General features: G+C 43.7%; 1 long non-coding RNA gene across 2 annotated transcripts; it reads right to left on the bottom strand.

The window, feature by feature from the left end:
• Window positions 1-1103: 1103 nt before the first annotated feature.
• On the bottom strand, window positions 1104-23847 carry LOC121432799. Of its 2 annotated transcripts, none has more exons than XR_005972235.1 (3): window positions 23789-23847; window positions 13084-13186; window positions 1104-1234 (listed from the first exon to the last, which is right to left on the bottom strand). It is a non-coding gene; the product is annotated as an uncharacterized LOC121432799 (long non-coding RNA). The 2 variants fall into 2 exon arrangements; XR_005972236.1 differs by lacking the exon at window positions 1104-1234 and adding an exon at window positions 9278-9289.
• Between the last annotated feature and the right edge of the window lie 1706 nt (window positions 23848-25553).

The following is a 25553-nucleotide window of genomic DNA, read 5'->3' as shown; positions in this document are numbered from 1 at the left end:
AGGAACCTTAGACTAGGAGGTGAGAGACCATTTTCTTGACATTTCTCTAAGAAGTGAACTACAATTGGGCAAATACTTTGGCAGTCAGTGGGGATGAGGGCCAGTTGTTAGTCAGATACATCAAAGGACAGAAAACAGAGGGTAGAAAGACATTTTCAAAAGCCACACAGAGTCCGTCACAGTTGCAGTCAGCATAATTCTTGCTGAAGGAAGATATTAACACACTAACCTACTTGTTTCAAGTCCTTTTATTTCAAAGTAACTATTAGAAACTGTGACATGGTGATGCCAGGCGGTAGTGGCGTACGCCTTTAATCCCAGCACTCGGGAGGCAGAGGCAGGTGGATCTCTGTGAGTTCGAGGCCAGCCTGGTCTACAGAGCTAGTTCCAGGACAGGAACCAAAAGCTACGGAGAAACCCTGTCTCGAAAATCAAGAAAGAAAGAAAGAAAGAAAGAAAGAAAGAAAGAAAGAAAGAGAGAGAGAGAGAGAGAGAGAAAGAAAGAAAGAAAGAAAGAAAGAAAGAAAACTGTGACATGGTAACACTCACCATAACCCTAGCACTCGGGAGTCTGAAGCAGGTTGGTTGCTGCACGCTTGAGGCCAGCCTGAGCTACACAGGCTGGAGCAGGGCTAAACTTTCGAACTAGGTTGCTTGTGGTGACTACAGGATGGCTCAGCTATGCTGCAGTAACAAGAAACACCGCTACCCCCAATCTCTGGCCCAAGCCCACAGAGGTTCCTTTCTCACATTTCCTTGTGTTCTCTTCCAGTGGCCTGAAGGTGTCATGCTTCCTCTGAGGCCAGGGAGGATAAAGCTTTGTGTCTGGGCTGCCATGTTGGCCAAAGCTTTTTGCTCACTGGCTTATGAGGTCATAAACGTAACCCACACTCCTTTTTTTTTATTGGGTAGAGGAAGTCTCCAGGTCACTTCTAACTTCAGAGTGGATAAGAAATACAATCACCTGCCTGGAAAGCAGACAGCCAAAAATTACTTAGTGGGCAGCACTTATGATGGCCACGTGAGCACTGGCAAATATGAACACATTACCCTTTTTACTTTATGTCTCTTTATTCCAAAGAAAGTAAATAGCAGAAGCCTTGCGGTGTAGTACACATCTGTCATCCTGGTACTAAGGAGTCAGACACAGAAAGGCTACTTTCTGCAAGTGCGAGGCCAGCTTGAACTGCAGGGCAAGTACCAGGCCAACACAGGATACACAGCGAGACACAACCTCCAAAATAAACAGATAGATAAATTAATGTAGTCTAAAAAACACAAAAGAAAGGATAGAGAAATAAATAAATAAATGTATTCTAAATAACACAAAAGAAAGGAGAGATAGATAAATAAATAAATGTGTTCTAAAAAGCACAGAAGAAAGGAAGTAAGTATAAGAGGCATAATTAAGTTCCTCTCCGGGGCTGGAGAGATGGCTCAGTGGTTAAGAGCACTGACTGCTCTTCCAGAGGACCCGGGTTCAATTCCCAGCACCCACATGGCAGCCCACAACTGTCTGAAGATCCGTTCCAGGGGATCTGACACTTCACACCAATGCGCATAAAATAAAGTTAAATAAACCATAAAAATATTTAAAAAAAAATTAAGTTCCTCTCCAAACACTTTATCCTAGTTCCTGGCTTCATTTCCCGAACTTGTTTTGATTTCCATCTTAACTGTCCGCTCCCTTGTTTTTCAAAGAAAACTTTTTATTGCACCAGTGTGTATTCACAAACACTGTAAAGTTTTATTTAGGCGAGGTTTTGAAACTTTACCAATGAAGTATTACAACCCTTCATATTACACAGAACATAAGCATAGAGAGAGAGAGAGAGAATTAGAATCTTCTGCAATGCGTTTCTGCCTTGGCATTATAATTGTGAGATCTTGATCTCTGATGACACATCCCGCTGTCTTCCATTGTATAACTACAATGCAATCTGCTTGTCTGTTCTCTTGTTGACGGATATGTCAGTTGTTTCCAGCCGGGGCAGTAAACATCTTCATACATGTCTGCCTGACTGCCTGCTGCCAGTGGGACTTCGAGACATGACCACTTTCATCTTCATGCCTGGTTGCCAGACTGCTCTCCAGAGGGCTTGGATCCGCTGGCAGCACCACCAGCCATGCATGAGACTCCGAGATTTAACTGCTCTTTCCTAATACTTGGCACGAGCTGCACATTTTTGCCAATCTGGTGGGTGGAATGGTAACACTCTGCTGTTTTGCATTGTATTTCTCTAATAGTGAGAGTATGCTTCTTTTTATAGTCATTGGCTTTCTGGAGTTCTTCTAAGAGTCTCCTATATTCTTTGTCCATGCCTCTTCCATATGTCAACTTATTAATTTGTGAATTTTATTTACATATTATATTAATTACAAATTTCTTTTCTCAGATAATATGGTTTGTTTGTCGATGAGTTACAATGAACTTTGTTGGATAGATGTCAATGCAACTAAATTTATGAACTTTTTGCTTCTAATTTTTTATTTAGTGAAATTTTTCTTTATCTTAAGATCATGGCTTTTTAAATTTTCATGTTGTCTTTTAAAGTTTGTGTTTTTTCCCTTCTTTCTTTCTTTCCTCCTCCTCCTTCTTCTTCTTCGTTTTTTAATCTTCCTGAAATTGACCTAACATAGAAATCCACTTTGATGTTTTCTACATTGGTGGGAGCTCTTTTTAGCACTCATTGGTCAGCAGAACCCCTTTCCCACCTGGGTTAATAGCTTCACCTCTGCCCTGGATTGTTTCGGAGCATGGATGAGCCATGGCTGGGTTTTCTGCCCTCCTCCATTAGTCTATCCTGTGCCCAACTGTATTGTCTTCTTGCTAAATATTTTGAGACTAAATGTTGACATCTGGCATGGCCAGTTCTTCAAGCTCGTGTCTTTTCAAAATTGCTTCTCGGTTATTCTTGGCCCTTTTCTTTTCAAAGGGAATTTCATAATGATATTATCTAGTTCCAAACAAAACAAAACAACCTTCCCCCCAGAAAAAAAACTATTAACACTAACCGACATTCTATAGATTAATTTGGGAAGAAATGACATATCTTTATTTTCAAATCTCCTTTTTTAATTATTTGTATAAGGCGCGGCACACCATGGTTTCCCAGGCTTATGTAAGACTCTTAACTTCCTCCTTTCCCCCTCTCTTCAACCCTTCTTTGGCTCAAGCATTATGTCCAATTTCTTCTTGTTGCTTTGTTATCTTTCCTTGTGGTACCATCCCTGTCTTTCAAGAGTTTCCACCTGCATCCAGCTCTCCTTGATGCGCGCGGTACTGACAGGGTGGAGGAAGGACAAGCGCTTTGGCAGCCTTTGGTGAGGAGGGGTGAAAGCGGGATTACACAGAAGGGATGTGCAGCCGTGCTTTCAAGCTTTAGAATACAGTATGTATCCTATCTCACACAGTCAGGGGTAGTCTGACTCTAGCTCTATCGTCTACCAAATCAGATCTCAGGCAAAATATAGAGCCTCTTTGTGTCTCTTTCCCCTCTGTAATGTCATGTTGAAAATATTAATTATCTTATCCTCATCACTGTAGGAACTAAGAGTTAAGGTGGGTCAAGCCCTTGGGACGGTGACTGGCAGGTACAGGTGCCATTGATGTGTTGCCTGTCATTGTCATTACCAAGACAGGGTATCTAAACCATGCTCCAGATAAGATTAATTTGAACGTTTAAATCCAGTAAAGTCATAACTGAGCAATCTTAGCAGCAAGTACAGGGTGTTGGCACTACGTCTTCTCATTGGACAGGAGGCCTCTGTCCATACAGTTGATGTAATCATTGCTGACCCCAGCGGTGCTGGTTTAGTTTTGACCATGGCTTTGAATTTCAGATTCAATGAACTCAGAGTTGAATACCACTCAAGATACACCAATCCAATTTCCTACTTCATGCCTGATAGCCCCGAGGATAAATATCTGAGGAAGGAGAGTCTTTCTGAAAGAACACTAAGAAGGTTGGAATCTTGAGAGATCGCCAGGCTTAGTCGAACAAATAAATGGAAGATGAAGTAGCGCGGCTCAACAAGAGTTCAGAAGGTGCTGGGGAAAAGTCTTCAGTGAAGCTGAAGGGGGAGGGCTTGTATCTCAAGGGCTGGTGACTGGGGTCCTGGAGAAACAGACTTATCAGGGCAAAGTATGGGCCTTTGTTACTCCTAAGAAGGCTACCAGAGGAGTCTGCAGTATCTACTTGTGGGCCCTACCAGGCAGCCAGGGGAGCTGATAGTTCCCACAACTGTTGCCCTATTAGTTAAGACTTTAGATGTCCCTATTTAACACACATGCATAGATACCCAGGCAGACAGACAGATGCACGCGCGAGCGCACACACACACACACACACACACACACACACACACACACACACACACGAGTAAGGCCATGTCACCAAGGACAACCTTAGTTTGAATTCCTCTACGTGGGCCTAAAGAGCCAGGTTATGCTGATGTCCTATCAAGTTCTGCTGACCAAGGAGGAAGGGAAGACTCAAGGTGCTGGGCATACACACACGGGATGGCCGGTGGTGATGCGGTGAGTGTAAAGGAGAGGCTGATTGGGAAATTATGGATAAGAGTACAGGGAAGGAGGGCCAAAATGTGGATGGGATCACTGCCATGGAGTCACTTCTCCACCTTCCGAAAGTCCCTAGAAAGTTGCCAGCAATCCCAATGGCTGCAGACCTGGGGGAGATCTCGTCCCCGCTAGTAAAACAGGATCAAAGCAAGGGTTCCACAGTATGTGTAGATTTCCCTGGGCCCTCAGACTCCAGGGTAGAGGTTGCTGGGTGTCTGTGACAATTCGTGCTCTGGTGAGAGTGGCACCAGGCTGTGTGCAGCATGGTGTGTGTGTGTGTGTGTGTGTGTGTGTGTGTGTGTGCGCGCGCACACACACACACATGCGTGTGTACAGACCACAGGAAGGTCTCGTTTGCTTCCTCTTACCCCCAGAAGCTACACAAGGCAGTACAAATTTTCTCTTCAGTCACAGAAGAGAAAACAGGGTCCAAGAAGAAGCCAAGAAGTCAAGGCAGAGTGTCAGGATGAAACGTCGGAAAGCAGGGCCAAGTCTGGAGCTGGTGGAGGTCATTAGCTCAAGGCTGGGCTGGGCTGAGCTGGTTAGCCCAGATGCTCCCTGCCACAGGGAGGGGCCTGCTGAAGGGACTGCCACCTTGACAGAGGTCATGCCCTGGGTGTGGGCACACTCCAGACGTGACTCGGCTCCTGCTGTGCACTCCCAGCATCTCTCGCTGTAGTCCTCCACCCCTCTAATCTCCTGGCTCATTCATTGACGCATTCCCTCACACAGAAGACAGGGCTGCACCGTGCACAGAGATGAAGTAGGATCTATTTCTTTCTCCTTTCATAGTGTGTTGGAGGGCAGCAAAACCTACACAGATAAGGCAAGAGGGATTGAATTGCTCTTTTCAGCTGGTTGCAGGGGCTAGGAGCACAGGCTTTGGAGCCAGAAAGACAAAACAAATAACAAATGAAAATATGTTTGAAGTCATAATGACTAAGCATTTCTTAGAATGAAATATCAGATTGAATGGATTCCTAGTGTTAAATAACTTGGATATAAAAGAAACCCAGATCTCAGTAGCGGTGTTTAAGAACATAAATGACAAAGAGAATTCTCAAAACATTGATAGAAACTGGATAAACTAAGACGAAAAACAGCGGGAACACTATGAAACTTGATGATACAACTGAATACAGCAATTAAGTAATATTTAAGCTGTTCATGGAAGAGGATTTCATGCCTATGATTTTATATCCAGACAAACTGACACTTAAATAAAAGTTAAAAAAATATTATCAAGTATTAAAGATTTTAGATGACTTTATCTTAAATTTCTTCTGGAAATATTCCCGTAGCTAAATGTTCAATAACATAATCTGACAAACAAAAATAATAACAAAACAAACAACAAACAAAAAACAGAATAAGTTTAAAGAAATGTATGCAGAAGCTAGGCATCGCAGCTCATACCTGTAACCCAAGTGGTTGGGAGGCTAAAGCAGGAGGGTCGGCAAGAGTTCAAAGGCATCCTGAGCTAAAGGTGACAGGCTAGTTGTTGTTACCGTGAAACCTTCTTTACACACATGCGCGCACACACACGCACACACACGCACACACAGAGAGTGACAGGCTAGTTGTTGTTACCGTGAAACCTTGTACACACGCACGCACACACACAGAGTGACAGGCTAGTTGTTGTTACTGTGAAACCTTGTTTACACACACACGCACGCACGCGTTCACGAACGAGCACACACACTTAGAGAAGTCAGGGATAGCAACAAGACATTGGACGTGCTGGATTTTTAAAATATACAAATCATACGGGGCTGGCAAGCTGGTTCAGTTGGCAAAAGCACTTGCAAGCCTGATGACCTGGGTATGATCCCCAGCACCCACATAAGGTGTAAGGAGAGAAGCAACTTTTAAAGGCGTCCTTTGACCTCTACACAAACACCACGGCACACCATAATCATACATGCACACACATACTAATAATCAACTTTAAAATACATATGTATGTTCACAAATGCCTGATAAGATTGCTGGAGGGATTGAAGAGAGAAGTTAGAGCCATATACTAAATACCACAAAAGTTTTAGGCTAATAATATTATGAAAATTAAACTTTGAAAGCTTATTAATGTTGAGACAGTTTTCTGTTTGGTTTTTTTTTTTTTTTGGAAAACTGTAAAATTCTAAAATTGGAATTAAAGGGATTAGTGCCGGGCCATGGTGCACTTGAGGGACAGAGGCAGGTGATTCTCTGTGAGTGTGACGCCAGCCTGGTCTACAGAGCTACTTCCAGGCCAGGCTCCAAAGCCACAGCAAAACCCTGTCTTGAAACAAAAAAAGTGAAAACAAACAAATAAACAAAAAAAGATTTAGCAATTTTTCAAGCATCCAATAAGGGACTGATCAAAGAACTTCCCCTTCCTGGAAAGCTCTGGACTCAGGCACAGATAAGTTCTGCTCTTGTTGAAGGTAGAGATAATCCTTAGACAACCCAAGCTGTTCCAGAAAACAGAGCTGAGATTCTCCGCTGCAACCTTTATTACAAAGCCAGACAAAAACAGTAGAGACAGAAAACTGTCAGAATACTTCATGTTTCTATATAAAACACTAGCTGACTGTATGTAAGAGTCCAGTAGCAATGATACGTGGAAGTATCAGGGCTTGGGAGGTAGAGGAAGGAACAGTGGGCGGAAGCAGGATGTGCTATTAGGTGACTGAAGATGATCAAAGTGCATCATATACATGCCCGAAATGTCATTTTTGTATAATTAATAAATGCTCATACATTTATTAAAGGCTTGGTGGCACAAGCCTTTATCCCAGCACTCAGAAGGCAGAGGCAGGGTGAGCTCTGAGTTCGAGGCCTGCCTGGTCTATGTAACGATTTCCTGGCCAGCCAGAGCTACATAGTGAAGCCTGTCTCAACAGATATACATAAATAAATGCTAATAAAAATGAAAAAAATAGAAATAAATAACATAAATAAAATAGTTATTGGAGCTGGAGAGATGGCTCAGAGGTTGAGAGCACTTCCTGCTCTTGGGGAGGACACTGATGTGGTTCTCAGCACCCTCACAGTCCCTCACGGCCCCGCACGACCCCTCACGGCCCCTCACGGCCCCACACCGCCCCTCACGGCCCCTCACAGCCTCCAGTCACTCCAGTCCCAGGAGACCCACTGCCCTCCTCTGGTCTCTGAGGGCACTGAACACACATGTGCACTGATACAAATGCAGGCAAAACACTCATACACACAAAAGAAAAAGCAATAAACCATCTAAAAGCTATAAGTGATTAAAGATTATTTTTAAAAATAATCTTTAAAAAAAAAGTTTGCTGGGCAGTGGTGTCACATGCCTTTAATCCCAGTACTTAAGAGGCAGAGGCGGGTGGATCTCCATGACCTCAAGGCCAGCCTGGTCTACAGAGCGAGTTCCAGGATAGCCAGAGCTACTCAAAGAGACCTCATCTTGAAAAACAAACAAACAAACAAATAAATAAATAAATAAATAAATAAATGGAAGTTTAATGTGAGAAAGAAACATGATTTTCACCATTAATGGACTGTTTTTTTTTTCAAACTTACTAAGTTTAAGAAACTTTAATTTTCCAGGAACTATCACAGACCTCTATTTCTATTTTCTCGAATGGATGGGGCTATGATTGAATGTCTATGCCCAGTGGAGGACATTGAGAAATTCCAGGCTTATGCCAGAAATCAAAGTTCCCTATTATGATTGCCATGGTTCAAACCAAAGCAATAAAACCAAACCAACAACAACAACAACAGTAATAGTAACAATAATAACAAGCAGGAGCTATAAGGGAGGAAGGAGGAAAAGCTGATCAGGCACAATCAAAACCCAATCAACATATTTTAGATCTAATCAAAGTTCAGAAGTTTTCTGGATACCAATTATATTATGAAGATGAATGTCACTCCCTAATGCCAGCAGTAGAAGATATATTAAAATACAGAACATTTAAGAATATAATGATATTTTCAGAATAGTAATTGCAAAACAAAAACAAACCCTGGGGCATCTGGAATCATTCTTACAAGTGTTGCCCCTTTAAGGAGAAAATTATTAAACTGTCTCAAAAGAAGGGCAGAAGAAAAATAAGACACTAGGTTCATTGATGGGATAATTTAGCTATTTTCACAACTTATTTTTTACTTATATTTATGTGTGTATGTATGTGTGTGCCATGAGTGTGGGTGCCTGAGGAGACGAAAAGATGTTGGCTACTTTGACGTGGAGTTCCAGGCAGTTGTGAGTCGTTTGATATGGCTGCTGTGTCCTGAACCCAGGTCCTCTGGAAGAGCTTCAAGGGGTCTTAACCACTAGCCATCTCTCCAGTCCCAGTGATTTAACATTTTTTTATATATGAATTTTCTCCAAGTTAATTTATAACTAAAATTCTATCAAATAATTTTAGGAACTAAAGAAACATATTTTATAATGTATATGAAAAGGCCATGGGACTGTAAAGTATTCAATGTTAGTGCTCATAAGGAATGAGCAATTAGTGTGAAACAAAACGAAGATGCTCAGGCCAGAGGCATTGTTACGTAGAGACACTTGACATTGACGATGGAGGCGGCACCCAAAACAGTAAAGAACATATGAGTTTGAAGATCAGTAACGGGATGGAGCTGGTTCCATTTTACGCTGAAAAGTGAAGCACATCCTGGTCCCCCGTGACACGTAAGCTCAGTATGGAAGCATAGGATGTCTTTGTGGCTCTGGAGTGGGAAAGCACAGCCATATGGCAGGAACCTGATGAAGCTGATTATATCAACAGTGCATACTTATTTCAGTGCCGTTTACCTACAGCAGAATGATAGTTTGGATGGATGTGTCTGCAACCAGAAGGGCTGCATACCTCAGCCATATCTTTATCTCTTGCTAATAGAAAAGAGAGGAGATGTTAGATACTCTTGGTAAACTGACTGAATAAGCAGGAGGAGAGACTCAAATGTTGTCAAATGTGTAAGACACCCAAATGACATGAGCAATCAAAAAATGATAGGTGGCCTCTGAACACCCACTCAGCCAGCAAACCCAGAAAGTGGAGAAGCTAAAAGGTTGGCCATTTTCTGGAGAGATGGAAGTCCAGAGAGTCACACTGGTGGGAGTGACAGTCGATGTTGCTGTGCTTCAGTCCTTCCTGGAGGTCTGTCATCAGGGAGCTGTGTGTACCCCAGACCCCAGCACCTAGAATCCCTACCCCTGAGTACAGGCCAGGCCATAACAAAATTCTGGAGGAAAGTGTGCTGTCCCTTGCTGGAAGACACCTAGGGCTACATTGCTAAGGGAGAAGGTCACTAAAACAAGACAAAGATGAACAAAGGACCACAGTGACATACAACGACGTGGTCAAAAGTAACAATATCAATGTGATTAAATCTTAAAAATGAATTAGGGGTTCCATTATAAGAAAAAACCAAACAGCCAGAGAAGTATTTCTATAAACTAATAATGAGAAATCTGAAAAGGAAATTAAAATATCAACTCCATTTAGAATTAGATATTTCTAAGATAATTAACTGTGATGGTATAAGTTACATTCACAAAAACTAAAAAAAAAAAGTTGCTAAAATAAAAAATTTAAAATCAAAAGATGCGACATGTTCATGTTGAATGTTCAAATGTAAGTTACCCATACTGCTGAAAGGGATTTACATAGTCAATGTAACCCTTAACAAAATCCCAACAGGATTTTGCCTAGACATAGTCTTCTATTCATGGCAAAATTAATCTGGACTATGACATGGCCCAAATAACAATGTGATAAGAAGAGAAAACACAGAGGATACACACTTCCTAAATTCAAAAGATACTACAAACCTACAGCAATTAAAACAGTGTGGCATTAACATAAAGACCAACAAATGGGGTAGTCTTAAAGAAACTGTGTTGGGGCAGTTGATGGAGATGAGACAATACCTTATACCACATGCAAAATAATAATAATAATAAAATAAAACTTAATGTTGACTTTGGCTAGTTCTTGGATGTGACACCAAAAGAACAGGCGAAAACAAACAAACAAACAAACAAAAAAGCAAAACTCTTACAATTGAGAGTTCATCCAACTAAAAAATTTTTGTCTACAAAAGAATATAATCTGAAGAATAAAAGGAAAATATGGAATGGTAGATGACACCTACAAATTAATTTTATACTATTAGATCTGTGAGGTCTATATGTTGAATACGAACTCCTATAACTCAATAATTAAAGATTAATAACCTGACACAAAAATAAGAAAATTTGAAACTTACAGATGTTATGTTTTTTTCAACCAAAAGAAAAAAATGATGCAATTTGCCGGAAGATAGGAAGATCTAGAGATGATTATGTTAAACAAAATAAACCAGACTCAGAAAGACAAATACCATGTAATCTCTTGTTTATGAGTCTAGAAAAGAAAATAAGACATGTAAGTAAAAGAAGTTTGGAAAGAGGAAGGGATCCACAGGAGGAGAAAGAGGGACAGGAGAGGGTAATGAGGGAAATATGGTCAAAGATTACTACATACATACATGTAAACATCATAATAAACACATGATTTTCTATAATATACACTAATAAAATTATGACATAGACATGTGAGCATAAAGTGTTTGTTATGCTACCATGAAGACCCAAGTTCCATCCTCTGAACTCTTGTAAAACCGGACATGGCGGTGTGTTTGTAATCTCAGTGCTGGGGAAATAGAGACGAGGGTTCCTGGAGTTCGCTGGCCAGCGGGCCTCGCGGAGCCAGCAAGCCCCAAGCCCATGAAGAGCTCTGATCTCAAAAAACAAAGTGTGTGGCTCTTGAACAATGGCATCCAATGTTGACCTCTGGCCTCCACACTCACACACATACATGAACACATATCTACACACATGAACACACATAAACTTTCAAGCATGCACACACACACATGACTAATACGCACATGAAAACATGTTCAACATCAGTCATTTTCAGACAAGTGCAGATCACAACTACAATGTCCTCTCTCTCTCTCTCGTGTGTGTGTGTGTGTGTGTGTGTGTGTGTGTGTGTGTATCCAGGAAATAGTCAATGCTGGCAAGGATGCTGAAAGACAGGGACCTTTGTCTGGGTTTCTGGGATAACAAAATGCTGTGATTGCTATGGAAAACAGTATGGATGATTCTCAAAATAATTAGGAATAGAACTACCACTGAGCCAAGCAGTTTCACATCTGGGAATTCAGACAAAAGAACTGAAGGCAGAATCTTGAGGAGATGATCACACACCAAAGCTCATGGCAGCTCTAGTCACTGTGACCAAGAAGTGTAAACAACCTCAGTAGCCACCAAGCAATGAACAGATAAATAAAATTGCTGCACAGTATCCGTCCACCGGAATATTATTTGCTTAGGAAAGCAGCCTATTCTATACAACACAGAAGAACCCAAGGATGTGATGCTAAATCAGCGGTTCTCCACCTGTGGGCTGTGACCCCCTTTGGGGGTAGCATATCAGTTTTCCTGCATATCAGGTATTTACATTATGATTCTTAACAGTAGCAAAATTACAGTTCTGAAGTAGCAATGAACATAATCTTATGGTTGTGCGTCACCACAACATGAGGAACTGTATTAAAGGCCATAGCATCAGGGAGGGTGAGAATCACTGGGCTAAAATATACGGGGCAGTTGCAAAGACAAATTAGGCCAGACCATGGTGGCTCATGCCTGTCACCCCAGGGCTTGGAAGGCTGGGGAAAAAAGATTGCCACGGGTTCAAGGTTAGCCTAAGGTACAGTGTGTGGCTTATATTTTTTAAAAGGAGGTAAGGGAGGGAGTAAAAACAAAAAAAAAAAAAACAAAAAACAAAATAAGACCTTTGAATATCTTGATAATGATAATGAAACTGATGATGGAGATTTTAGAGTGCATTGAGAAGAGGTGGGAGACCTGTGTTGAAACCCATGCCAGCGCAAATTAGTGAGGCTTTAGGGCCCTAAGACCAGAGACAGAGTTTTGCTCCATTGGGTAGCACATGCGTATCTGGTGTCTTATTAGACCAGAATCCAAGCCGTGCCTCTCTCTTTACCTGCTTCGCAGGCCTATGGACCTAGGGAACAACAGTAAGCTGTGTCCTCCGGCCAACTTGGAAAACCCTGGACTCTGAGATGAGTATTGACTGGGAATGACAGCTTAAGGGGTTTCTGGGTTCTCGCGCTCAACCTCACAGCAGGCCTTGCTGCTCTAAGCCGTTTTGGCTGTAGAGGACTCTGCAGAGGGCTAATGTAGCTAAACATGTCTCCAAACCCCAGGTCTGCCAGTTGCTCCCCGCAAGATTCAAATAGGACCCCCCCCCCCAGGGGACAGGCGACCCATCTGAAGCAGACTGCACTGGGATGTTGTGCTGACACCCAGATGACCCAACCAGACAGAAGCAGTGACAGTTCCTTCTTTCTTTTCCCACTCCCCTGGCCTCTATACCATCCATGCCTGTGTGAACCAGCTCGCGCCCTAGTGAGAGATGCTGCCTACTAGATGCCTGTGAACTCACCTCGAAGGACCAGCATGCACATGTCTGCAAAGGGATTTTCCTCTGAGTGCTCCCATACTCCCGCAGGCAGAAGGGGTGATGCCCTCTTCCTGGATACAGAAGCCTGTGTAGAGGGAAATGGTCCCTGGTTAGCAAAGGACAGGTGGAGCCTGAAGGGCTGCCTTGTTTCTGTTCAAATTCCAGGAGTGTTGGAGGGTCTTGCATGGCCTCTACGCCTTGGAGGCACATCCTCCCACCAAGGGATCCTGCATCTCACCTTGGCTTCTTCCACGTTTAAGGGGCAAGAAAGGTCTCAGCACCCCCACCCCTACTCCAACCCAGGGTTTTAAAGGATGAAAACCTCTGGAGTGGCAGGCTCCTGCCCCCTGCTGGTAATGCCTGGGCATTGCTCAAACAGCATTCTAGTCCCCAAATCCCTTTGAAGATCACTTTGCTTCTTGAATAATACCAATCTGAGCACCATTGCGCCAGCTCTCTGTATCTGAACAGAATACAGATCACGCTAGGAGCTCCAGACGAAGTGTCAGGAGACCCCATTTCCAAACCCATGTTTCTGTGTTGTATTGGACTAATCTCTCAGTTTCTATTTTCAAAATTGTAAAATGGATATAAGCCTATTAACCTTTTGTGGATGTGAGGAATGAAGAGGAGGCATATTTGGAGCATCACAGAGCAGAGACCGAGGAGAAGGGCCGCTAACACTGGCTGATATTCAGGGTTTTCGGAGGTTGTGGCTGCTCACACTTTATTGGCCTGAGGGCTGAATTCTGCCCAAATGTTTCAAACATCCTCAGAATTGGAAGGTAATTAAAGGCAAGTCAGGGGCACTGGGGATTCCTTAAGGTTGATCAGAGTTATCCATCGTCCCTATACTCAGGCCCCACCTCCCCTTGCATTCTTAGGTAGGCTCTCTGTTATGGCCACACACCACACCTGCAGGGTCCGGATGTGATGTCAAGGGACCCAAAGCACATGCTGTTTTCTTTCCAGTCCTATTTACTTTACTCTTCCGTGGGTGAATTTAGGTTGAGGACTGCCTGATTTTACATTTATTGCGATATTTTCTCTGAAGATGTTGGAGGATGGGAAAGAATGTGTTAAAATATATTGTGTGGGGCTGGAGAGATGGCTCAGAGGTTGAGAGCACTGGCTGCTCCTCTAGAGGTTCTGAGTTTAATTCCCAGCAACCACATGGAGGCTCACAACCATAGATATTGAGATCTGGTACCCAATTCTGGCCTGCAGGCATCCATGCAGACAGAACACTGTCTGCATAATAAATAAACAAATCTTAGAAATATATACTGTATGACGTTCTCAAACAATAAGCTTTTAAAAATGAAAAAGAAACATATTTCTTCCTGAATTCCCTCACTCTGGTGTCTCTTTGGGAATAGCAGATTTCCATCTTCCAATCAAGTGTTTGCCAGCGGCTCTCAGCCACTCCCACGGGGTGTGTCAGTCCTGCCAACAGACACCTGCCTGTTTGGAGTGTCACAGAGCGGAGACCTAGGAGAAGCCTGGGTAACATTTGTTGATATTCGGGGTTTGTGAGCACAAAAGGCTCAGAACCACACCTACATCAATGATGGCTAATCTCGACTGTCAACTTGTAGTATCTAGACCACCTAAGACTCAAATTTCTGGGCGTGTCTGTGTGTGCGGAGGTATTGGTGGAGGCATTCGAGGTTAAATTAATGGAGGTGGGACGATGAGCCCTAAATGTTCTATGGGGCTGATGAGATGAAATGGAGAAACTCGGCTAAGCACCAGCGTTCTTTTGTTTCTGCTTCCTGACTGTGGATACCATGTGACCAGCTCTCTCAAACTTCCCTCACTATGCTTCAAGTTGGAGCCAAAAAAAAAAAAAAAAAAAAAAAACTCTTCCTTAAGTGCTTTTGTCTGGCATTTTGTCAAAGCAACAAGAAACAGAACAAATGCAAGGTCCTTGAGGGCAGGCGAGTCTGCATGGGCTAGGACTTGAGATGATGAGGGAGGTGCCAGGAACACTGGCCAGGATCTGGAAGCTGAAGACAGCTCCAAATGCAGGGATGGGGGAGGGACAGATGAAACTCACTGGAGCCTGTGGTTTTTATGTAGGGACTCCTGGCAGAGCAGGTCTAGCATGCCTCATAATTCCTAGAAGTCACCCAGGTAACGTCTGTTGGTGTCATTTTTGTTTGCGCATGCTTCGGCAGCCATATTGGGGAGAGTTCATGGGTGTGTAACTTCTCTGACGTTTCTAGAAGATAGAATCTCACAGCAAAGTCCCTGATCCTCTGGCTTATACAATCTTTTCTACAATGTTCCCTGAGCCTTAGGTAGAGGAATGTTTTGTAGATGTATGGATTGGGCCTGGGCTCCACAACTCTGTTTTGATGAGGTGGGATTTTCTGTACTGGTCTCTGTCTGTTGAAAAGAGACGTTTATTTGATGTGGGTTGAGAACTACACTTATCTGGGGGTATGAGGATAAATATTTAGAGTGTAGTCAGGAATTACACTGGTTTAGTAAATGATGGTGGTTGGTTCTTTTCCAACATGACTCCACTAGCCCCAGGTAGCTGACTAGGTATCCAGTACCAGCCTTCATTTCCCACTGTTGAGCCAGACTTAATAGATACGCCAGTATGGAAGGGGAAAGGCCATGAGGCCTCAACTTCAGACAGATCTACAGACAACTAGGAGTGCTGAAAGCTGGAGAAATAGAGAAATAGTGTTCCCCAGGGAAGAACACACCAACTGGTCATTAAAGACTAAATAGTCAGCCTTGAAAACGTACAAGTAACATTCTATAGACGGAGAATAACTATATTATGATCTCGAAAATTATAATTAAAGAAATCACCCAAGGGTTCAGAAAGAGCTCATCACTTGAAGGCGCTGTTATCCAGTGCATATGTATCAGAAAATCTCTGTTTGAATGGAACAGGAGGGATACAAATCTAAGTGTGAGCTTTAATGAGATTACAGTGTCTGTTGATTATGTGGCCAGCGCCTCACCTGTAAATACCCAGCTGTGGGATGGGGTAGGGACACCCCACTGCTCTAAGACCAGGTGAGGCCAAGACAAGGAACACCCCCTCCTCCAAGTGTGACCCAGAGGAGCCGTGTGGCCCTCGTGCTGGGACTCATTAGATACCGAGTCTGAGTTGCGTGACCACAAGATCCCTGGGTGACAGGAAGACAGAAAACAGGTTGAGGCGATTGTAACCACTGGAGGATGGAGAGGGGTTCAATGGCATGTTGTCTTCGGGGCACAATGGCTAATGTGATTGCAAACACACAGACACTATGGCTACTTGCACAAGGCCTGAACAAAGACAAGAAATTCAGAAGAGACAAATCAGGAAGGGAGCTCGGAGAGTAGGAAGGAATGGGGGACAGGAGGGTAGAAATGTTCACAGTTATTACATGCATGTGCAAAAGTGTCAAATTTAAATAAAAAATAATTTACAAAAGAAACTGCAGAACATGAAATGGATTTTATAATAATTTTCTTAAGCTCATATATATATATATATATATATATATATATAATTTATTACAAAGTTCTAGATACAATCAGTCCATATATATGTTTGTGTGTACGTGTGTTTTAAAATAAATTGGTCAATTTTTTTTAAAAGGGCACCCTGAGTGATTTACAAACACCCTAAAAGTTAAGAAGTGTTACCTCAGAAACCGCCTAACCTAGCCACTGTGTGATCACATGATTGCCACAGGCTCTCACTACCGAGTGAGTGCCTTCTTTCAGGTCTGAAACTCTTCCCGTTTTTTTTTTGTTTTTTTTTTTTTCAAAACCTCCTTTCCTCCTGACATTTTCTCTTTATAGGGAAAAGTAAAAAAGAAATGAAATTGCTGTCACCACTGATTTGAGGCCCCGAGGGAGAAAGAAAGAGATCAAAAGTCAACATCCGTGATGCTGCAAATAGAAAATGACATGTTTCCCAGGCAGGCTGGGAAGCCGCTCTGGTTGGCTTGGCTAGTCCTCCATGGCCCCATCTGAGGTGGCTGTGCTCAGTCCACAGCCTTTAAAGGAAACACCAGACTGGAGTGATTTCAGAAGGTGTGCTCAGTCAGTCCCTGAGAGGAACCTGGGGTGGGCCTGAAAGGGCCTGAGGGCCAGCAAGGTGAGCCAAGAAGGACCTTGCTGCTCCCTGGATAGTTTTCCATAAGGCAGGGTAAGCTGGCACCCGGATATTGGACACATTGTATAGTTACTGCTCTGCCAGGCCTAAGCCAGGTCTAAGCCATCATCCCCTCACCTTTCCTCTAGCTGAGGACTGGGTTTATCAAGGTTCCAGAAAAAAGTTGAGCATTGAGCTTTATTGCTAGTGTTCCCAGCAGGTTGCTTCCAGAGGTCATTCTGTGGCGGGCATCAGGCAGCCAGTGCGTCAAGGCAGAGCTCACCAGTCATGGTGGGCATGGTTAGGGTGAGAGGGGATTCATTCCAGACACCCTTGAGATGGGGGCCTGGATGGGTTTCCTTCTCAAGGCTCTCAGAAGAGGTGCATGTCCCACCTGGCTATGGTCAGGTCCTCCTGGAAGCCAGGGAGGACACTAGTTAGTCCCTTTGTTAGCTCTCTGACCGGATCCTGCAAGGTGGGCCGTGGGCTGGCTTCACAGAAGAAGCTGAAACCAGAGAGATGAGTAACCAGGCCCAAGTTCTAGGAATTCACAGGAGACAAAGTGTTTGGAGAGAGTCCAAGGCTGGCGATCTACCGGATGAATCTGTCTCAGTTCCCAGAAACCAAAAAGCACTCCATTTCAGTCCCAACTTTAATTAAATAGCTTTGTAACCTTAAGCAAAACCTTGTTTCCCGGGGCTTGTTCATTCTGAAAAGTGAAAATATGAAAAAGGTTCCTGGCACATAGCAAATGTTCCAGTGGATTCTAACTTTGTCTTTTATCTAAATGTACACTGTGGAGGTTTAGGTCTGTGCCATTCGTTGGCCCTGGAAGAGACTGGCCTCCCTCAAGCCTGGTCTGAGATCTCCTGAGTCTGCCATTCACCTCAGAGTTTTGCTGTTCATCACGTTCACGAAGTCCCTCCCCATCATACTTGGCTCAGCTTCTCACACCTTATCCACTCAGCCCAAGGGCGGCCTCGAGACAGACTCACCTTGGCCCAGTTGGAGTTTACTCTTCCCTGCTCTGAATTCCAGCCAAGAGCAAAAATCAGATGTACTGGCCTTGGGAACATCGGTTCCTCAGTGCCTGGCAGGTCTCCCTGCTGGAGGGAGAAGGAGCCCCTGTGAGAAGGGGCTGGGAAAACAGGCAGAGAGCAAAGAGCTCCTGAGCGGCGCTTGAGGTCTGCTCACTGGCTCTACCGTTTAAAGAACGCAGCTGAAGATCCAGAGGGGTTTTTAAAGCAAACCAGCCATGAGCTGTGAGCTGCAGACCCTGGAAGGAACGGGTTTCCCAGACTCACACCTTCATGGTTTCCGAGTCTCACAGGCTACCCAGCAAATGCTCACTTCTAACGTCATCCCAGTCAAACAGAAACTGTGTCCTGATTGGCTTCAATGTCAAGTGTATAAATAAATACTTTGTATAGCCATTCTTCCTAGATGGTTGGATTACATTTTTTAAGTGATTTATTTATTTTTACTTTATATGCATTGGGGTTTTGCCTGCCTACAGGTCTGTGTGAGGGTGTCAGATTCCCTGAAACTGAAACTACAGGGAGTTGCAGGCTCCCATGTAGGTTCTGGGAATCGAACTCAGGTCCTCTGGAAGAGCAGCCAGTGCTCTTAACCACTGAGCCATCTCTCCAACCCCATTTGTGGTTTTCATATGCCACAAAGAACTAAATATTCACTTTGCTTAACCCAGTAAGTCTCTCTTCCTTAGTAAAGTCTCTGTTCTACTTAGGGATACGAGCAAAGATAATTAGGTACTCAAGTCTTTGCTACTTGTGACAGCAAAAAAACTGGAACTGCGTAAATGTTTACCAGTGAAAGGCAGTCTGGTAATGACATCATTTTATGATGGACGGTTATACCTCTTAGAAGTTACGCTTTAAAAAAAAACAAAATAAGCAGTTATGCTTTTGATAATCTTGATAACTAAGAATATATAAGCAAGAATCATATGAGGAAGAAAAGTGGGATACTTGTACGTTTATATATTATATCTAATAGTACATAGTAGAAAATAGTCTAAAAGAAAAAACTATAAATGTGAACACCGCTTATGGACTGCTTGTGTCATTTATTTATTTATTTATTTATTTATTTATTTATATTAAGTTTTTACACATCATGATTTTCTCTCAGAATAAAAAATGTATTTATTAAAAGAGGAAATCTATTTGTCTAAAATGGTACTCCTTAAATCCTGTCCAGCATGCAGAGTCAGAGGTGACTATCGGTGTGCAGAAAAGGGCCTTAGGGTTGGGGATATAATTCAATAGTAGAGTGTCTGCCTAGCACGTGGAAGGCCCTGAGTTTAAAAAATAAAATGACAGATGGAGTTTCTGGGGGAAAAACATAAAAGAGGCCAAAGCATTTAGGTAAATTTAAAAATACAACTTTAAACTGAGAGTAGTGGTATATGTCTTTAATCCCAGCACTTGGGAGGCAGAGGCAGGTGGATCTCTGTGAGTTGGAGGCCAGCCTGGTCTACAGAGTAAGTGCTAGGACAACCAAAACTACACAGTGAGACGGATCGGAGAAAAAAAAAAATACAGCTTCGGAGTCTAGGCGAACGTGTCATGTAAGCATGAGGACCCGAGTGTGGATCTCCAGCACCCACATAAAAAGTCAGGCTTGTAGGTGTACTTTTACACACCCAGAGTGGAGGTGGGGCAGAGGGGTATGCAGATCTCGGAAGCACATTGGTCAGGCAGCCTAGCCAAATCCATGAGCTGCAGTTTCGGTGTGAGTCCCTGTTTCAAAAACAAAGGTGGAAAGCAACCATGGAAAGGAACCCGACACCCACACCAATATTGACCTCTGGCGTCCATACGCACAGCGCAGGTGTGTACGCGTGTGTACAGCATGACAGAAACAAAGTTTTAGTGAGGTATGGTGGTGCATGCCTGTGAGCCTAGAACTTGGACTAACACAGGGGCATTCCTAGTTTGTGGTTAGCCTGAGCTACACAGCAGGACCATGCCTCAAAAAAAAAAAAAAAGTCTAGTTTTGCCTTCTCCTTCTGCATCTATTTTTGATTCATAACAAACTTCCCCCAAATCAAATAACTAAAAACAACAGTTTGTTCAGTTAATCGTGGATCTGACTGACCTGTGCTTGGCTCTTCTCTCCTAGCCACACACATCTGGGGCCTCAGCGATTCTCGTCTGAGGCCTCCGTCCATATGGCCTCCCTTCTTTAGTCCTGCGCCATGACAACAGGGTTAGATTCTAAGAGCGATTCTGGTGTTCTTGAGTACTGAGCTCAGCACTGGCAATTGGTCGCTTTCCAAAGCAAGTCACAGAGGTAGTTAATACCCAGTTCTCGGTGTAAGAAATAGATTCTTCTTGATGAGAGAGGCTCAAAGCCTTTGAAGTGTGTAATAGTCTTTATTTCTTATTCTCTCTCTCTCTCCTCACTCCCCACCTGTGTGTGTGTGAGGACAACTTTTGGGAGCTGGATCTGTTCTTTACACCATGTAAAGGGACCAAACTCAGGCCACCAGCCTTCACCCACTTGAGGAGTGATCCCCCAGGCCCTGAATTCACCCACTTGATGAGTGATCTCCCAGACCTGAATTATGTAATGTTGGTGTTTAGTGAAACTCCTGTTTCTATGAAAGCGGACATTGAGGATTTTCTATAAAATGTGATTTTGTGGGATCTTGAAAACTATCAGGGATAATTTGTATTAATAATATTAACTTTTGTCATTGAACCATTTTTTTTTTCCTTTTTGATCCTTCCAGGCCTGGTAAGTTAGCCCTAGCATGCCTGCTATGTGAGTTTAACAGTGCATGGCACATACCAAACACAATCTAAAAAATGCCTGTCAAGGGCTGGAGAGATGGCTCAGAGTACTGGCTGTTCTTCTAGAGGTCCTGAGTTCAATTCTCAGCATCCACATGGTGACTCAAAACCATCTGTAAAGAGATTTGTTGACCTCTTCTGACCTGCAGGGATACATGCAGGCAGAACATTGTATGCATAATAAATAAATATAAAAAAAAATGCCTGTCCAAAAAAAAAAAAATGCCTGTCAATACTGTTATTTTTGTTATCTTTTTTGAGTGATTTATTTGACATGTATGAGTGTTTTGTGTGCATGTATGTCTGTGCACCACATGCATACCTGGTGCCCAGAGAGGTCAGAAGAGGACACATGATCCCCAAGAACTGGAGTCATACATCATCATAAGCCACCTTGTGTGTGCCGGAAATTGAACCAGGGTCCCCTGTAAAACCAAGTGCTCCTTACTGCAGTGCTGTCTCTCCAGCCCCCAAACCATGTTGGGGAAGTAGAATGAGAGGGATATTTCTACTGCTTGTGAGAAAAACACCCCAGAATTCTTGTTCCCAGTCAAGTAGGAAGAAGGCTCAAGTGTCTATACACTTGCTTGGCTGCATTCTCTTGTCATAGGATGCAGGCCACATTCCTGCTGAGAAGAGGAGCTTATTCTCAAAGTGACATATCTTCACTAAGACAGCTGCGGGGCTCCTGACCGCATCCATTTGTACCACATCATTGTTAGCCCTCAGGGCAAAGGAAGCATGAATTTGAACAGAAGGGGCCTTGGACTGACCACAACTGCATACCTGTGATCTGCTCCGGCACCCGCAGTTTTGCCTCCCGTGGTTTCAGTTATCCTTGGTTAACCATGACTCATACATGTCTGATGGAAAGTTCCAGAAACAAAGCATTTGTACGTTTTGAATTACACACTATTCTGGCTAGCATGAGGAAATCTTGTGCTATCCAGCTCTCTCATGCCGCGAGTGTGCAGAATCTCCTTATCTAATGCGTATGCCTCATATGCCACCCGCCCACAAGTGACTTGGAACACTCTTGGTATCAGGACTAATGTTCAAGGAATCCTTATTTTCTAAACAGTGACCCCAAGGATCAAGCATGGTGATTCTGGCAGTCCAGATAGGCCAAAGAAAAGTCATAAAGTGAATCCTTTATGCAAAATATGGAAAGTTATTGACTTAAAAAATACGTGGAATGAAGTTGCTGAGGTCTGTGGTACAGAGAGTCTTCTCACTGTGAAATTTAAAGAAGATAAAAGAAATCCATGATGATTTTGCTATGACACCTCAAACTACAAACATCATGACCACACTGCATAATAAACAATACTAAAAGGCCTCACACTATAGAGTTTGCTACTATTTGAAGTTTTGGGTGTTCTAAGATTGGGGGGAGGGTCTTAGAACATATTCCCTATGATAAGAGGGAGTGACTGGCTATTATCTTGGCCACATTCCTATGAAAGTCATCCTCAGAATGGTAGGTTAAGGCTGAGGATGAGATCCGGCATGTAGAGCTGGCCTGGCCGTGTTTAGTTCCTAGCACCACAGGGGTGGGGAAGTATAAAGTTTAGTGGCTGTTTCCTATGCAAATGTCACTTAGCCAAAAACTTGAAGGACTTTTCCCCTGTATGGTCCCAGGTTTGGGCTGACCACAGAGAGACTTGTAGAATTTGGAACAGCCACCATGTTTAAGCCCCGAAGGTTGCCTTAGACCCAGGCACGTCACTGCTGTTCTCTGTTGCCTATGTCCACAGCCTTAGCTCTTGGTGACTTCTAGTCCTGGGTCAGGTGGTATTGGGATCTCTGAGTGCCAGCTAACCCTTCAGGTCGCTAAAGGACAGTGAGACAAACAGGAGTTCAAAATGGTCTTTTGGGATGCCAGTCTGTCTTCCTAGAGTCTGGTTTGTTGTTGCTTGTTCACTTCACATCCATCTTTCCTTTCCAACTCCTGGCACTGAAGAGTTATGTACCAGGCATGGAAAATGCCACAGTATATAGATTGGTTAACACACTCTCACTACGATGTGAGACTTGATTTCCCTAAATGTCTGCAGTCTGTATCACTCATAGGAATTTTCTGATTAAATTCTGGGGGATAAAGTGAGGGTTCCAATGACAGAGGGCCACAGGAAATAGGTTTTCATTCCAAGATACTCTGTGAAGCCCAGCTGTCTTCCATGACGGCATCCCAAGCCTCAACTCTTTTAGTCTTGGACACTCAAAGCCACCTGTTCTGTAGGAGAACTAGCCCAGTTTCTTTCAGATAAAAAAAAAAGAGGAAAAAGAAAGGATGTCTTGCTAGATTATAAATAGAACAATTGAATGCAGTGTTTGGATTCTGTTAGACCCTAATATGAATAAACTGTCTTTAAAGAGATGGTTTGAGATAATTCAGAGGTAAATGACACATTTCCTGGGAATGAGCCGTCCTTGTCTCTTTGGTTGTTATTGTGAAGTTCCAGGCTGAGTGACCAATAAACAGCAGACAAATCCCTTTTAGACTTCTGGAGGCTGGGAAGTCCACGATCAATTCACCATCAGAGCTGGGGCCTAGGAAGGGCCGACTTCCTGGTTCATGACAGGCACCGTCTGGCTTTATTTCTACACAGTCTTCAGAATCTCTTTTATGGAGACACTGATCCCCGCTCATGACAGCAGAGAGCTAACCTCCCCCCCCCTCCCCAGAGCTTCACTTCCTGACTCCATCACATCGATGATTAGGGTTTAACACACAAGAGTTCTGAGGAACACAAACCTCTAGGCCATTGCACGGAACAAAGGAGACTTTCTGAGTAATGGATGGTGACGGTTCTCTTGGGGCTTGATCTATTTCTTCATATATGGGAGCTGGCCATCCTCCCAGCACTGTCTCTGATACATGGTAGGGCTTTGGCGTTTATCTTTAAGATTCTCCAGCTCATTCTCTGCTGTAAAAACAAACAAACAAACAAACAAAAACTAAACCCTGATCCTGGGGTAGCTCTTCCTCAGCACACGTTGCTTTGTGTGGCCTCACACTCCGTATCTACACCTGGTGTCTATACCTGGCGTTTACACCCAGTGTCTACACCTGGTGTCTATACCTGGTGTTTACACCCGGTGTCCATACCCAGTGTCTACACCTGGTGTCTATACCTGGTGTTTATACCCAGTGTCTACCTACACCTGGTGTCTATACCTGGTGTTTACACCTGGTGTCCATACCCAGTGTCTATACCTGATGTTTACACCCGGTGTCCATACCCAGTGTCTACACCTGGTGTCTATACCTGGCATTTACACCCGGTGTCCATACCCAGTGTCTACACCTGGTGTCTATACCTGGTGTTTACACCCAGTGTCCATACCCAGTGTCTACACCTGGTGTCTATACCTGGCGTTTACACCCGGTGTCCATACCCAGTGTCTACACCTGGTGTCTATACCTGGTGTTTATACCCAGTGTCTACCTACACCTGGTGTCTATACCTGGTGTTTACACCCGGTGTCCATACAGTGTCTACACCTGGTGTCTATACCTGGTGTTTATACCCAGTGTCTACCTACACCTGGTGTCTATACCTGGTGTTTACACCTGGTGTCCATACCCAGTGTCTATACCTGATGTTTACACCCGGTGTCCATACCCAGTGTCTACATCTGGTGTCTATACCTGGTGTTTATACCTGGTGTCCATACCCAGTGTCTATACCTGGTGTTTACACCTGGTGTCCATACCCAATGTCTACACCTGGTGTCTATACCTGGTGTTTATACCTGGTGTCCATACCCAGTGTCTACACCTGGTGTCTTGGTTATTTTCCTGTTGCTGTGACAAAAATAACAATTTAAGGGGAGAAAGCAATTTAAGGGAGAAAGGCTTGTTTTGGCTTACTGTTCTAGGGGGTTCATTCCATCAAAGTGGGGAACACAATAGCAGCTGGGGAGGTGTGTGTGGTGCAAACAGCAGGAAGCTGTTTGATCACATGGCATCTGCAGTCAGGAAGTAGAGCAAGATGAGTGTTGGTACCCAACTAGCTTTCTTCTTTGTATGTAGACTAGGAGCCAAGCCTAGGGAATGATGTTGCCACTTTCAGGGTGAATTGTCCGACTTCAACTAACCTAATCAAGAGAGTCCCTTACAGGCAAGGCCTGAGGCTCATCTCCTGGCTGGTTCCAGACCCTTCCGAGTTGACACCTGGGAAGACAGGACCGGAAGCACTCTACAATCCAGCCATACATTTCCCTGTCCCAGACGAGCTAACTAAAGCCCAATGGGGCAAAGAACACAGGATCAAGATCCCAGAATTTGTGACATAGACTGTATTGGGTGTCACGGGTAGTGACAGAGAAGGAAGAGATTCTGATGAGGACCAGGGGGAGGGGACGTGGGGCTAAAGTGGGGAATCTATGGAGGGCTCTGAAGAGATGACTCGAAGGAGGAACCCTCATGAAACAAAAGTATGGGACCTTGATGTCCCTGAAAGAGATGAAGAGAAGCCATGGGGGAGGACTTGTTATATGATTTGGGAGACTCAGCC

The sequence above is a fragment of the Microtus oregoni genome, unplaced genomic scaffold, assembly GCF_018167655.1.
Source record: "Microtus oregoni isolate MIOR12 unplaced genomic scaffold, Mior012 000036F_ref0000092, whole genome shotgun sequence".
Taxonomy (NCBI): domain Eukaryota; kingdom Metazoa; phylum Chordata; class Mammalia; order Rodentia; family Cricetidae; genus Microtus; species Microtus oregoni.
Note: the sequence above shows the minus strand (reverse complement) of the source record. Positions and strands in the feature narration are given on the sequence as shown.